Source organism: Meriones unguiculatus, chromosome 3 (assembly GCF_030254825.1).
Source record: "Meriones unguiculatus strain TT.TT164.6M chromosome 3, Bangor_MerUng_6.1, whole genome shotgun sequence".
NCBI lineage: Eukaryota > Metazoa > Chordata > Mammalia > Rodentia > Muridae > Meriones > Meriones unguiculatus.
This window is the reverse complement of record NC_083351.1, coordinates 47,990,737-48,002,162: the sequence shown is the minus strand read 5'-3', so window position 1 is coordinate 48,002,162 and position 11,426 is coordinate 47,990,737.

Here is an 11,426-nt window from a genome sequence, read left to right as displayed (position 1 = left end):
TTTCCAGGCAGCCAGAGTAGAACGGGTGACCCAGTGGTGTTGAGAGATTTGCAAAGGTGAGAAGCAGGAGGAATCTAAGTGGGCATTGGGTGGGGTGGGAGGAGCAGGAAGGGAGGACAGACGGGCAGTTAACAAATGCTACTTGTACAAAAGGCTGAAGTTAGCGCTCAGTCTCTTCCTGTCCAAAAATCAACTGAACGCAGACCGAAGAATTCACTGTAAGACCAGAAATAAGCCATGCTTGCTGGTGCACACCACACCTGTTATCCCAGAACTGGAAAGGTGAAGGCAGGAGTGAAATAGCCTGGGCTACCTAAGATTCTGTCTTTAAAAAAAAACAAGAAAAAGAAAAAAGAAAGTCAGTAATGAAAGAAAGCAAACAAAGCAGAAGCTGGTAGTGGATGAAGAGAAATTCCTGCAGCCTGATGGGACAGAAGCCAGGTTGGTTGGAACAGAAATCATTATCCTATTGGAAGTCACCCTTGTTTGTGAAGAAACTTGCTTAAGGGTGGATATTGCATGGATCAGAGCAGCACACATGATCAAGCATGAACAAAGGCATTGTGTTGTGCTCTTTCTTGACTGTGGTTGTGATGTGACCAGTTACTTCAAGCTCTTGTCACCATGACTGACAGCAGTGATGAACTGTGACCTGGGATTGTGAGTTAAACAAACCCATTCTCCCTTAAGTTGCTTTTGTCAAGGTATGCAGAGTAAGTGCTGTTCGTACCAATAGAAAAGTGTCTATAAAACAAATTGCAGAACAATATTAAAATCCAGAACAGCAAGATTGTGTATGCATAAAACACAAGGCATGCTATTTATTTCTTTAAGCAAGTCTGCATGTAACATACCAGGAAAAGCTCTCTGAGGACACATTCTAGCTAAGCACAGAGGTAGCCAGGGAAGGAGAGTAAGATAAGGATAAAGTTTAGTTTTATCTGTAAGTATTTTTGGGTGTTTCAGAACAGCAACAAACAATTCCAGGTCACAGTTCATCACTGCTGGAGGTCATGTCACATCCTCAGTCATAAGCAGAGCACACTGGGTTAGTGAATGTATACTTTGCACAGCTCACTTGCTTTCTCCGCCTTTACACAGTTCCGGGTCCTCTGCCTAGGGAATGATGCCTCCCACAGCATCAAGATAATTCTCCACAAACATGCCCAAAGGCCAGCTTGGTTGCTGGAACTCTCTTCCCAGGTGGTTCTAGATTGTGTCATTTTAACAAATAAAACACCATCCATGCATTATCCATGAATTTAAAATGTCTACAGGTAAACAGAAATGGAGGAAATGTTGGCAGGTCAAAGAATTTTTACTAGAAAATAGAGCTGACTGATGGAGGTTAGAGGCATTTTGTGTGGGGGACTGTCTGGTGTGTTTGCCATCATATATATATGAATAGAAAGTATGTGAAGTAAGTACTGAGTATAACACAAAGAAGATACCTGTAAAAGGAAATTTCTACTGTTAAGCCTGACATAGAAAGGCAAATACTATTTGATAGCATATGTGGAATCTGAAGTGAGACTCACAGAAGCAGGGTAGGAAAGCTGCTGAGAGAATCTGGGAGCAATGGGAGAGATTTGTAAAAACATAAAATCCTGCACTTACAAAATGAACAAGTCATGGGGTCAAATATTCATCCTGATTAGCTTTTAGGCTTTATCCATTCTGGATAGCAGTTCTTCAGTGATTTTGTTGTTGTTGTTATAAATCAGGAAGAAAGCAGAGTACAGCTTTTTTAAAAAAGCATGGTGTGACCTGCACCTGTCATTACAACATTAATGGCTGAGGCAGGAAAATCATGAGTTCCAGGCAAGCCTGCGCTACTTGGTAAGACCATAAATCAAAACAATAATAATTAATAATGTTTGTAATAAATTATTATCATCTGGCTGTGGTGATGCATGCATGTGATTGCAGCACTTAGGAGGTAGAAGCAGAAAGACCAGTAGTTCCAGGTCACCCCTGGCTACACAGTAAGTATGAGGACAACCTGGGCTACCACAGACCATATCTAAAAAAAACAAACAAAAACCAAAGTACCGGGCCAATTTTGAAAGAATTAAGTCACCATTACTTTTTTTTTTTAATATCCATTTAAAACAAAACATTTTATTTATCTCTTGGGTGTGGAGCGTGTACTTGCCATAGGACCATAGGACAATGTTGAGGTCAGAGGACAACTTTCAGGAGCCAGCTCTCTCTTTACCACATATGGATTCCAAGGCTCAAATTCAGATCATCAGATTTGGAGGCAGCTGCCTTTCCCTGAGCCATCCCATAGGCCTTGACACCACTGTCCTTTTTTTCCCCCCCATTACAGATAGGGTAGGGATGGAGTGAGGAGAGTGTTAAGGTCTACCATAGCCTTGGCTGTCCTGAAGCTCAATATGCAGAGCAGGCTCAAAATCAAGATCCTCCTGCTCTCCCTCTTGAGGGCTTGGAATTAAAGGCATGTGCCGCCAAGCCCAGCTACCTTCAGACTTTTAATCTCCTGGGTTGCAGAGCACTCTGTAACTGAGCCGGCTACGTATGGTATTTGATTATTCCCCATGTGAGAGATGGACAGGACGTCAGATGTGTAGAAGGAAGATTAGACACAGACAGCAGATGTGTAGAAGGAAGATTAGGTAATGGGAGTGGGTGAGCGCCTCACTCACTCTTAGTTTATAGTTGGATTACGAAGCATTTGCCAAAATGCAGAACCCACCCGCTTCCTGGTCTTGTGCTCCCAGTCTCAGAGTGCTCCCGCATTCAGGCACACAGCATGCAGTACCCTAGTACAGACAGTCGAGGGACATTTTCTAATAGTACAAGATTCGCCTTATTCTTGAATTTGTATGTAAATGTATGTGTGTCCTGTTCAGCCAGTCTTTGCCTAACTGACTACATAAACAACAGTGGAAAGTAGCATAAATGAATTTGAAACTTAGTGCTAGAGGGAACCAAATAGATCGAAAGAGTAAGCTAAGTGACTATTATCCAGGATAGGGAATTTTTAATTTTATGGGTAGGTAGAGAAAAAAAAAAAAAAAGAAAAACTCAAAAAAAAGAGAAAGTTGTGTTTAGTTTAATGAAGTTATCAGAGATAATTGCTATTTCTTTTTTTTTTTTTAAGTTTTTGGTAATTGCCATTTCAACTAACACTGTGTGTACATGTTGTTTAACTACCAGAAGAGCGGTAAAATGAGCACAAACATTGTGGTTATTCTGTGTTTTCTGTAACAGGTGCTGCTGTAGTGATGTGGAGACTAAACCCCCACCCTTTGAAGTCTTGGTTTTTTCTGGATTGATGCCTTTTTCTTATTTATATGTATGAGTTCTTTATTCATGCTAGTTTGAAACTATTGGCTAATATTTTTATGTATATGCTGTGCCTTGCCTTTTCCTTTTAGTGCCATTTTTATAATAATAAAAGGATTTCAAGACTGGAGAGATGGCTCACCTGTTAAAAGCACTGGCTGATCTTCCAAAGGACCCAGGGTCAGTCCTTAGCACCCACATGGCACCTTACAACTGTCTGTTAATTCTTCTCCCAAGCAATCTAATAGTCTTTTATGGCCTCCAAGGGCAGCACCATGCAGGCAATGCACATACATACAGACAGACAGACAGACATAATTAATTAATTAATTTTAAAAAGAAGAATACAAGGATTTCAAGCCAGTCATGGTGGCACTTGCCAGTAATTCTGACAATTGAGAGCTCAAGGCAGGAAGATCAGCAGTTCAAAGCCAGCCGGGGCTACACAAGACCCTGTCTCAAAAAAATAAAAATAAAAATAAAAATAAAAATGAAAGAAAGAAAGAAAAGAAACAAAGCAAGTAAACAAACAAACAGAAACAGTGGAAAAGAAAGATTTCTTAGTTTTAATATAAACTATCCATCACACTCTTCATCATTAGTAACTCTTATGACTCATAAAAGCAACCTTTCCCTTCTTTGAGAAAACCAAATAGTCTATGGTTCCTTTTGAAGATGTATTTTATTTTTACATATGGATTTACAGTTCATCCTGAATTAAGGTTTGTGTATAATGGGAAATAAAATCAAGATTTATTATTCCATAGGAATATTCATTGGACTTAACAGTGTCTATTGGAAAAAAATCATCTCCTCCCTGCTGCTCCATAGTACAAGATTGTCAAACACATTATGCTTTTTATTTCAAAGGAATTTTTCACTCAAAAGTGCACCCACACAGAGAGGACTTCCAGAAGCATGTTTTTTGTTTTGTTTTGTTTTGTTTCTTTATGTGGCAGATTTTTAGGAGCTGAGAATTGATCTACCTCAAGATCCAGCTATGCCACTCTTGGGTATATACCCAAAGGACATTGCATTCTACTACAGAGATGTTTTCTCATTCATGTTCATTACTGCTCCATTCATAATAGCTAGAAATTGGGAACAGCCTAGATGGAGCTGGGAATTTGTCTACCTCAAGATCCAGCTATACCATTCTTGGTCATATACCCAAAGGACTTTTCATTCTACTGCAGAGATGTTTTCACATTCATGTTCCTTGCTGCTCCATTCATAATAGCTAGAAATTGGAAACAGCCTAGATGTCCATCAACAGATGAATGGATAATGAAAATCTGGTGCATTTATACATGGAATATTATTTAGCCATTAAGAAAAACAAAATTATAAAATATGCAGGTAAATGAATGGAGCTAGAGAAAAATCATCCTGAGTGAGGTAACTCAGTCCCCCAAAATCAAATATTGTATGCTTTTTCTTATATGTGGATGTTAGCTTTTAAGCTTTCAGTATGTGTTCTATAATCAGAATAACTACAGAAGTTAGGTACCTAGTAAGGGCCTGATGCAGGGGGATCTTTCAAGAAAAGGGAAATAGAATATAATGTTATAGAGGAAAGAAGAGGAAACTAGAATAGGAGGATTAAGTGATGGAAAGGAGGGAAGAGAAAAATAAATGAAGGAATATGTGAGGGACAACTAAACCCATTTGAAAAACCATATGGAGACCTACTACTGTAGAAGCTTCTTAAAATATATACATATATGAAAGGAATCTAAATGGAATCACCAAATAATAGGGGACACAATTCACCAACTAGACACCTCATGCTACTAAGTAGAACCTCTAGTTCCAGGAATGGGTTACATCTTGTTTGTTCACTGGCCAAAGGAGCCCCATGAAAACCCCCAAACATCAAAGGTTACTGCCAAGGCTATTGCTTATTCTCCACGACCTGATGGCCAAGGCCTATCCCTGAAGACAACACTTAATTATGTCATTGAACATGAAGAAATGAAGATAGTAGCTACCTAGATGGTTCACCCTTACTGACTAGCTTTCACAGTGCTGAAAGGTGCTCTGCATGCTACCAGTGAAGAAAGGGAATCATCAGTATCACCCAGCTGCAAACCAGCAGACTTATAAACAATGTAGGACAAGCCACCTGAGCTTACTTCCGGGTTAGAAAATCCAACAATTCCGGAGCTCAAAATCTCACCCATTCCTGGGCTCACCCAAGCTCTGGATTTGAAATCTCACCAATGGAAATCTCACCCTGGCAATCTCCTATTGCTTATAAAAATGAAAATCCCAACTGTTCTATTTTACCAATAAAGACTCAGATCCCAGATGCCGAGGTGAAACCCTGCTAGCTCAGAGAGCAGAGAAAGCACACAGCTGACCTTCCTTCTCAGCTCAGGTCCGGATGGAAAAAAACTCAAAAGGCTCGAGAGCTCAGCTGACAGCCCAGGAGCAAAAGGTGAAAAACCTTTCTCCTCTCCCCTCCTCCATCACTTAATCCTCCTCTTCTAGTTTCCTCTTCTTTTCTCCATAACATTATATTCTATTTCCCTTTTCTTGAAAGATCCTCCTGCACCAGTCCCTTACTAGGTACTTAGCCTCTGTAGTTATTCTGATTATAGAAATTCTGAAAGCTTAAATGCTAACATCTACATATAAGAGAAAGCTGAAGGCTTGCTAGCTCAAAGCCTAAAAAGCCAGGTTGCTGATGAGCTGAAGCCAGAGCTTAAGCTGATCACCCTTTCTTCTTCTTCATGCTGTCTTGAATACGCTTCAGCTCAAAGTCCTCCTACTTTTTAATCCCTGTCAGCCAGATTCTTGCTCCACCTCTTGACCTAGGATTAACTTTATTAAATTTTCTGTACAGAAAGCTCCTGGATTAAAGGTGTATGCTAGGGCCTATTTAAAAGTTCTTGGATTAAAGGCATGTGACAGGGCTCTACTGCACCAGAAAAGAAAAAGGATTTTGCAGTTGACTATTTTAAGGTTCACAATGGGATCAAATATCTTGCAACAATCTCCAGGAGTGTGCCTCCTGCTCAGTTCTCTGCTGCTTCTCATCCAAGCGGAAGCAGCCACACTTTTTTTCCCCAATAAAACTCCTGTGTGGTGTGACTTTGTGGCAGGAAACCTTTCCCCTTAGAGCTGTAAAACCTATAAAAAACACAAACACACACACAACCTGCCTGTAAGATATACTTGTATAACTGTGGCACAAATGTTATGGAAGTAATCAGCTGCTCTCTGCAATTTATGGCCATCTTCATGAGATACCTGAAACTGCTGAAGTGAACAAGAACCTGAGACTGGGTAGGTCATGGGCCTAGGGGAAGCCTGCTTTTATTATTTTGCTAAAGGAATATAGCAACAATGACCCCTCATACTGCTCTGCCCACAGAGCACTCAGCTCTTACCAGAGAAGCTTCTGGCAATAGATGTGAACTAGCACAGAAAGTGAGAGAGCATGGAGCACTCAGTCCTAAGCTAGATGTCTTCATTAATTCTTACCTTAAGAGCTCAGGTGGCCGTGTGGAAGAAAAGGCAGAGAGATTCTAAAAGCCAGAAGTGATGGATTACTCCAGGGAAACACTGTCTTCCAGGCACAACAGGACTGATAGACATGAATTCAGGTACTGTGGGAGCATGGACAAGGCCTGCACAGGTTAAAATCAGACGGAGCTTCAGTGCTGAAAAGAGAAAGCGGACACAGGCTCCCATCCCAGCCAAGAAACTATTTGCAATTGAAGTCCACTGGCAAAGGGAAAATCTATTTTCCCCAATAGAGTCTTACTGGAAATATCAACCACACTCCAGAGCAGGTCCCCATGCCTTGGAACGTGCCCAAAATAAAAAGAACTCCATATGGGTTTGTCTGTGTGTGTGCATGTGTGTGTGTGTTTGTTTCATTTTGTTTGGTTTGGGCATTTTTTTTTGTCTTATTGGTCTATTACTTGTTTGTTTTAGTTTTCCCTTTTGTGGGACTTTTTTTTTTTTTTTTTTTTCAGAAAGAGAACATAAAGTTAGGTAGGTGGGTAGGATCTGGGAAGAGTTTGAAGATTACAAAACATGATCAAAATATATTATATAAAATTTTAATTAAAAAATAAAATAATAGCTGGGCATGGTGGTGCACACCTTTACCCCAGCACTAGGAGGCAGAGGCAGGCAGGTCTCTAAGAGTTCAAGGCAAGCCTGATCTATAAAGCGAGTCTAGGACAGGTCTATAAAGTGAGTTTTTCTAGAGAAACCCTGTTTTGAAAAAAAAAATTAATAACAAAAAACGATGTTCTTTGAGGTGCAAAGCAGATTGGGAAACCTTGAGTGAAAGATGTGAGGACTCCAAAAGTGTACACAGGTCCCAGGTCAACCCAGTAGATCCTAATTCTTGTGCAGCTGAGCCAAAAACACAACAAAGAGGAAAACTCACCAAGCAAAACTCTCCAGATGTCAATAAGAGTGAGTACTGACGGTGCTTTCTTATGGTCAAATAAAGTTAGAGTTCTGCACAAACCAAGCTTTGGAGCCTTGCTGGAGGAAGGACATCAGTGAGAACCAGCTTCCTGTAAACCCTCTCTGGTCTGCGGTGTGACACATCAGCCTCACACTTCTGTCTTCCTGCCCTTCCAACCATGACATCCCCTCTGCCCCCACTCTGAAACTGTAAGACAAGATAAACCATCTCTCTTTCTCTTTCTCCTCTCCCCACCCCCTTTTAACCCTAACTCCTTGTTGTTTTGGTTTTTGTTTTGTTTTGTTTTGTTTTGAGACAGCTTCTCTGTGTAGCCCTGGCTGTCCTGGACTCACTTTGTAGACCAGGCTGGCCTTGAACTCACAGAGATTCACCTGCCTCTGCCTCCCAAGCCCTGGGATTAAAGGTGCGTGCCATCACTGCCTGAGTAAACTGTCTCTCTTAAATTGCTTTTGTTGGATTACTTTGTCATCTCAGCAGAAAAGTAGCTGAGGCAGGTCTCTCTAGCCTAGAACTTAATATGTTTGGTTTCAAACTGACAGAAATTCCCCTGACTCAGGCTCCTTAGTGCTGGGATTATGGTACGAGCCACCATTATAACTTTTTTTTGTTAGTTTGTTTGTTTGGTTCTTTCTTTGTTTTGGTTTTTAAGTAGAAATTTTTGTCACTTTCCTCACAGCTCTGGGTGTTTCATATGAGGTCTTCTCAAGGGCTTCCTTGTTTGTTTGTTGTTAGTTTATGTTTTGTCTCAATTTTGAGACAAAATCTCATACGTTGTTGGCTTGCCTCAAATTCACTCTGTAGCTGAGGTTGATTTTGAACTCCTGATCTTCCTGCTTCCACCTGTCAAGTGGTTACAGGTAAGAGCCACCAGGGCCATCTCAAGTGGCTCCTAACATTCAGTCCAGGTTGAGGATCCTGCATTAGTGCAAAACCCTTAAGACTAAAACCATGTGGGCTGTAGAGATGGCTCGGAGGTTAAGACTAAAACCGTGGCTGTCTGACTACAGCTAAGACAGAGAATAGACCTCCAAATGTGGGCCTGAACTTCTAGGAAAGACTATCAAACAGTGGCCAGATTGAGAATGAGTTGACTGGAAGAAGAAAAGCAGTATATATAGGATCAAGGACTCAATTTGTCCCCATCTGTTAAAGGATTAAAAAAAAATTAAAGGTGTGTTTTATTTTATGTGTATGGGTATTTTGCCTGCATGTATATCTATGCATGACCTGTGTGGTGTATTGCCCCTGAAGGCTAGAAGAGGGCATCAGATTGCCTGAAAATGAGGCTACAGATGGTTGTGAGCCATCAGGTAGGTGCTGGGATTCAAACCTGCATTCTTTGGAAGAGTAGCCAATGCTCTTAACCACTGAGCCATCTCTCCAGTTCTGTGTTAACTGCTTACTAAAGGTCCACAAAACATTTTACGATAATCAGACTAAAATTATTGAATCTAGCATTGTAATGTATTTTTTCACATTGTGTGCGTGCGCGCGCGCGTGCGCGCGCACGCGTGTGTGTGTGTATGTGTGTGTGTGTGTGTGTGGTGGTCAGAGGACAATTTTTAGGAGTCAGGTCATTCTCTCCTTCTACGTTGTGGGTACTGTGAAGTGAATATGGGTCATTAAGCTTGGAAGCAAGTGCATTTATGAGCTGCACCATCTTGCCAGCCCTAACCTATCAATTATTTAAAGAAGCAAAAGTGGAGAGAGCACCTAATCCCATGACTTGAAGGCATAGGTTCCAGTTCCCTGTTGTATGACTGACGGGGTAGTGGAGAAAGCAAGAGCCTTGAGAAAGAAGAGTGTGTGCACCTCTGTAGTCAGTCATTAGTGGCAGGACCTTGGGTGGGTCTTGCTCAGCTTCTTAGAGCCTTGAGTACCTCCTCCGTAGGACAATAACATCTGTCTCTCTGGGGACCTGAAAGATAAAATAAGACATCATATCTAAAGCACTTTTATCGGTTAAAACTTGATGTTGGAAACTGCTTGGGTTAATTCGGGATTAAAAACACTGAGGAAAGGTGAGGGACAGACAGCATCCAAGAGCCAAGCCAGCACTTCTCTGGTGGGTTGAATGTGAATGGCCCCGATCAGCTCATATATTTGAATACTTGGTCCCAGTTAGTAGACCTGTTTGAGAAGGACTAGGAGGTGTGGCCTTGATGGAGGAGGTGTGTCACTGGAGGTAGGTTTTCAGCTTTTAAAAGCTCACAAGATTCCTAGTTAGCCCCCACATGGTTGTGAATCCGTATGTGAGCTTTCCACTACTACCCCAGCGCCTCCTGCTTGCCTGCATGCTGCCACACTCCCCACCACAGTGGTCATGAACTCACCTTCTGAACCAGCAAGCTCTTAATAAACTCTTCAACAAGTCACCGTGCTTGTGTTGGCTTATCAGAGGGACAGGAAATAACTAAGACAACTTCTCTGAGTTGCCTGTCACCTCACTAGGATGGAAAGCAGCCCTGGCCACTTCCACATCAGACATTCTCTGCTCTGATTTTCAAATCCCTCATTGTGGAAGCCTCAAAGGTCCTTGTACTCACAGAGAAGCACTAACAGAACCAGGGATGTTAATCATGCAGGATGTCTCCTCAATGGAGAATATACATCAAATCCCTGCAGTCCATGCATTACACTCAGAGTGAAAGTTGTTAACTATCTGGTGACCTTTTTGCTATCTGTGGAGGAAGACCTCACCCATCTTTTGCTGTAGAGGCAGACCTCACCCCCATTCCCCAGAATGGTTATTCCAGACTCTTCCCTCCTTAGAGCATTACCCATAGGGGTATTTCACATGTGCTTTTTGGCTTGCTGACCTCTATGGTATCAGTCAGAGACCACAATGGATTCTAGGCTTTTTATCTATGACTACATGGTCACATGTATGCTGTAAAGGAGTTTCTATGTAATCACACCTTAAACTTTACTTTGCACCTGGAAATGAAACTGTGGAAGTCAACCCCAAGTCTATTGTGCTTAAATATACCAACAATGAACCTCCTGGTATTAGACTCCCCAAAGTCTGATCCAAGCTGAAGTCAGTCTGCACTGGGTTTCCATTCTCACCTTTTCCTGAGGTTCAGTTTTCTCCCTGGACACCTGCAGAGACCCCCTCACCTCAGGGTTCAAATTCTTCTCATTCCTTTTCCTTGGCTATGGATGAAGTAACTTTCTCTTGCTCCATTTTGAAAATCTTACTATCTGGACTCCTGTCCCCCCAAACCCACCTTTCTGTATGAGGGCACTTAACTGGTAGACCTTCCAGGATTGGCCATTTGGCGGGCTGATGACTATCCATTCTTTGCAGGTCAGGAAGAATGAAGCCACATAATGTCAGCACCAAGGTCATGAAGAGGTCCACTGTGTTTCCCAGGAGGGGCTCCTACAGCAGCAGGTGCCTCCATGCCTTCGAGGCACCATGGTGGGACTCCCAACCATCTGTTCAAACCCCTTGAGTCCTCCCAGCTCTTTGTGTGGCCATGACTTAAAGCCTCCACTAGAGGGCAGGAAACTTACATTTAAGTTGGATTTTCTTTTCATAGGCCAAAGACATGGATGCAATATGATCACCAGAATATTGAGTAGTAATTATGGTGAGTCACAACTATCTGTAACTCCAGTTCCAGGGATCCAACACCCCCTTCTGCCTTCTGTGGGT